The 5,000-nt window shown below is 47.4% G+C and overlaps 1 pseudogene; it reads right to left on the reverse strand.

Annotated features, from left to right (window-relative positions):
- The window catches only part of LOC143023950 (uncharacterized), a 46,977-nt pseudogene that overhangs the window by 7,424 nt on the left and 34,553 nt on the right, over positions 1-5,000 (reverse strand).

The following is a 5,000-nucleotide window of genomic DNA, read 5'->3' on the forward strand; positions in this document are numbered from 1 at the left end:
TGTGGCCACCGCGAGCCACCAGTGTAACCGTTGGATATGGTTGAGTATGGGGTAAGACGGCTGTAACCGTTGTGGTATGGTTGAGTAACCGTTAAATATGGTGTGGGTGCGGCCACTAGCTGCCACCAGTGTATCCGTTATGGTACGTAGTTGTGGCCACCGCGAGTCACCAGTGTAACCGTTATGGTAGGTTGTGTGGTTACGTAGGGAAGTCTTAATGCGGCGAGATAGATTCCAAAGCGGGAGTTTTCTTTGTTTATTCAAACAAGAGATTCAGGTTAAACTACAAATGCAAATGCCCCTTTGGGCTAAATACAATAAGTGCCAGGCCTTGACCTAGGGCACAATAGCTCTGACCTCTGGCCGGTAGGTTCGTGACCTACCCAGCCTCCGGCGGTAGGTTCTTCACCTACCCCAGCTCTGGCTACGTGACATGGGTGTTAAACATTTTATAGGAGTGTTAGTGGTTTCAAGCAAGGGTGTTAGTCTTGTTATTCATTGCATGGGGTCTGTTCTATGTAAGAGGGTCAGTCCTACAATTGGTGGATATTGTTTGGTATATTATATATATATGCTAGTTTATGCTTAATACACTAGGGCAGTTATAATAAAAGGATTTATGATAGGTTAGTCTGGTGACACTGGGCATCTATATCTTGTTTGTCTTCAAATGTGCTGCGCCAGGTGTATGTTGTGGGAAACGCAAGGTAAGCAAGAGGAAGTCTCGCTCTGTTGCAAGCATGTGGATCACGTGCGTGGTGGGTGATGGTTAGTAAGTTAGTAATGGATACAGGCCCGAGACCGAGCCCAGGACTAAGCCCGAGCCCAAGCGCAGGCCCGAGCACAGACCCAAGCCCAGGCCCGAGCCCAGGTCCGAGCACAGACCCGAGTCCGAGCCCAGGCCGGACCCCGAGCCCGAGCCCAGACCCGAGCCCGAGCCCAGGCCCGAGCCGAGCTGGGGAGACCAGGGGCCGTATACACAAAACTTTTTTGTTAGCCTTAACAATCTCTGCTAGCTAACAGAAAACCACTAAAAGTTATACACCAATGCTTAACTAACAACTGTTAGCTAGTAAACAGTTGTTTGTCAAGTTGCGCTAAACAGTGCTAAAGTTAGCAGCTTATGAACGTGTAAATGGACGTATTATTAAAAATTGCACACATAAAACAGTGTTATTAATGCAGTTGTTCAAAATTTATTAATAGAGTATCATGATAGCACATAGATATCGTATGTATGGTTTTTTAGGAGTACTTATTAACCAACGACAGATATTTTTGGACGAAGGCGCATTGTATAGGCGGCCGCGCCACAGACAAATCTTCCGACAGAAGACTCAACAATTATTTCAGAGGATATAGACATGGCAGAAGAATCACAGAAAAAGAAAAGGAAGCCAAACTGGTCACAAGAGGAAACACCCCTCTTGGTCAACGTGATTATGGAGGAAAGAATAATTATAAATGGGCGATTCAAGCCAAAGACACAAGGACAAGAGGGAGGCATGGCAAAGCACGTTGATGCTGTGGTATCGTTTTCTGTTTACATATAAATGTTCATCTACACTTGGAGCCACAATTCTAATATTTGTGCCATCTATGGTACCCACAACACCGGGAAACCTACAGTCTTCCATGAACTCTGCTTGTTTTACTTGCGCTTCTTGGTTCTGATAGTGCATCAATTGTTTGAGTAATGACACGGCTGATTGTTGCTTGTGAGATCTCAAAGTCGTCGCTGCTGCATTTTACCTGTGGCTAAATATCATAGGGTAATTTCCACCTTCGTCTCAGGACTCAGTGGTCGATTCCGTTCTGTTCGGGATTGAAGTTTGTCCCTCACTAAATCAGCCATTGTTATTATACCAGCACGGTTCATTCTGAAGCGTTTGATGAGTTCGTCGTCATTGTACTCGTTAAATATGTCCCGTCGCTGTCGACATACTCGCCGTCGTCTTTGTATTTGTTGTTGTTGCTCCGCCATCTTTTCTACTAACAGGAATTTGTTAAGAGCTTAATAGTCCTCCACACCACATTTACCTTAACAGTACTTTTAAGGCCCTAACAAGTTTTCTGTATCCACTGTTAGTGCTTAACAGCTAAATGTTAGTCTTAACAGGAATTTGTTACCCTTAACAGCTATTTGTTAGTGCTAACAAGTTTTGTGTATACGGTCCCAAGACTCCATTTACTGCAAGCACTCACAAGAATTCAAACATGCACCTAAGCAGTCACACATACAAACACTCATACAGGCACTCACACATGTATTCAGTCAAACACACCACGAGGCACACAATCTCAAACACACAGTTACCTGCCCACCGGGACGCTGGGGTGACCAGGAACTGGTCACCTGCCTACCGGGACGCTGGGGCAACTCCTTGTCACCTGCCAACCGGGACGCTGGGGCGACCGTGGAACGATCGCCTGCCTACCGGGACGCTGGGGTGACCAGGACTACATTCACTTCAAACACTCACAAGCATTCAAACATGCACTCAGCCAGTCACACATACAAACACTCATACAGGCACTCACTCATGTATGAAGTCAAACATACCAAAAGGCACACCCTCAAACACACAGTTACCTGCCTACCGGGACGCTGGGGTGACCAGGGACTGGACAACTGCCTACCGGGACGCTGGGGCAACTCCTTGTCACCTGCCAACCGGGACGCTGGGGCGACCGTGGAACGATCGTCTGCCTACCGGGACGCTGGGGTGACCAGGACTCCATTCACTGCAAGCACTCACAAGCATTCAAACATGCACTCAGTCAGTCACACATACTAACACTCAAACAGGCACTCATGTATGCAGTCAAACATACCAAAAGACACACCCTCAAACACACAGTTACCTGCCTACCGGGACGCTGGGGTGACCAGGGACTGGACACCTGCCTACCGGGACGCTGGGGCAACTCCTTGTCACCTGCCAACCGGGACGCTGGGGCGACCGTGGAACGATCGCCTGCCTACCGGGACGCTGGGGTGACCAGGACTCCATTCACTTCAAACACTCACAAGCATTCAAACATGCACCTAGGCAGTCACACATACTAACACTCATACAGGAACTCACACATGTATGAAGTCAAACATACCAAGAGGCACACCCTCAAACACACAGTTACCTGCCTACCGGGACGCTGGGGTGACCAGGGACTGGACACCTGCCTACCGGGACGCGGGGGCAACTCCTTGTCACCTGCCAACCGGGACGCTGGGGCGACCGTGGAACGATCGCCTGCCTACCGGGACGCTGGGGTGACCAGGACTCCATTCACTTCAAACACTCACAAGCATTCAAGCATGCACTCAGCCAGTCAAACATACAAACACTCATACAGGCACTCACACATGTATGCAGTCAAATATACCAAAGGCACACTCTCAAACACACAGTTACCTGCCTACCGGGACGCTGGGGTGACCAGGGACTGGACACCTGCCTACCGGGACGCTGGGGCAACTCCTTGTCACCTGCCAACCGGGACGCTGGGGTGACCGTGAAACGATCGCCTGCCTACCGGGACGCTGGGGTGACCAGGAAATCCATTCACTTTAAACACTCACAAGCCTTCAAGCATGTATTCAGCCAGTCACACATACAAACACACAAACAGGCACTCACACATGTATGCAGTCAAACATACCAAGAGGCAAATCATCTCAAACACACAGTTACCTGCCGACCGGGACGCTGGGGGTGACCAAGGACTGGATACCTGCCTACCGGGACGCTGGGGTAACTCCTTTTCACCTGCCCACCGCGACGCTGGGGGCGACCGTGGAATGATCGCCTGCCTACCGGGACGCTGGGGTGACCAGGACTTCATTCACTGCAAACACTCACAAGGATTCAAACATGCTCATAAGCAGATTCAGATCTCGCGTTCTTCCCTACACACATTCACCCATACATATAGTCAACCTACAAGCACACCGTTTTGCGGGGACTTCCGTGCGCTATGTACGTACCTTACAAATCAGTCTTTTGCGCTGCGGGACATGGGCTCTTATCACGTGGGACCATGACATACATGCACACACCACACGACACATTTCGCATCCCACGAGAAAATCACATGCAGCATGTGACACGCGTGTGCACTTCATGGGTCATACACACACAGACACACGCAAACACGCAGACGCAATATAGGAGATAAAATAGTACAGTCAGACATCATAAGTGATTTCAAAGCCAATGAAAGCACAGAGATGAAAGTCTGCGATTATACATTCTATCTTCTATATTGTGTAAATACATACGTGATCTTACATAGACAAAGTCACTTACTTTTCTTTCCATGGTGGGTGCAAGCTGCCGAGCGACGTCAATTTCCATTGAACGCCCCTTCTATCTGGAAGAAGAAGAAACATTGCAATCAGGGAGCGTAAGCAAATTCAAACCAATCTTTGACTACAAGCAAGACTATGCGAATATAGCTCTTATTCTATGTAATGCATCTAGACGAGTACACACGTGCTCTCTAACTAGCAAAGTCACTAACCTTATATCCATGGATCCAAGCGACGTGTGGTTTCCTGGAGTCGTGTGGTCGGGCGTCTGAACTGTGCGGGTCCTCCAAGTTCCCCGAGTGGCGAGGCGCGAGGGAGCCCGGAGAGCAAACCGAAAACAAGAACACAGATGTGATCACCCAAAAGCTAAACGGTAACAGTACGTATATATATATATATACATATATATATATATGTGTGTGTGTGTGTGTGTGTGTGTGTGTGTGTGTGTGTGTGTGTGTGTGTGTGTGTGTGTGTGCACACACATATATGTGTGTACACATATATATATATATATATATATGTATATATATATATATACATACATATATATATATATATATATATATATACATATGTATGTATATATATTCATATATATATATATATATATATATATATATATATATATATGTGTGTGTGTGTGTGTGTGTTTATATGTATATATTATTGCCATCCTTCTGCCTCG

Source organism: Oratosquilla oratoria, unplaced genomic scaffold (genome assembly GCF_046742065.1).
Source record: "Oratosquilla oratoria isolate Oo_2021 unplaced genomic scaffold, ASM4674206v1 SCAFFOLD72, whole genome shotgun sequence".
Taxonomy (NCBI): Eukaryota; Metazoa; Arthropoda; class Malacostraca; order Stomatopoda; family Squillidae; genus Oratosquilla; species Oratosquilla oratoria.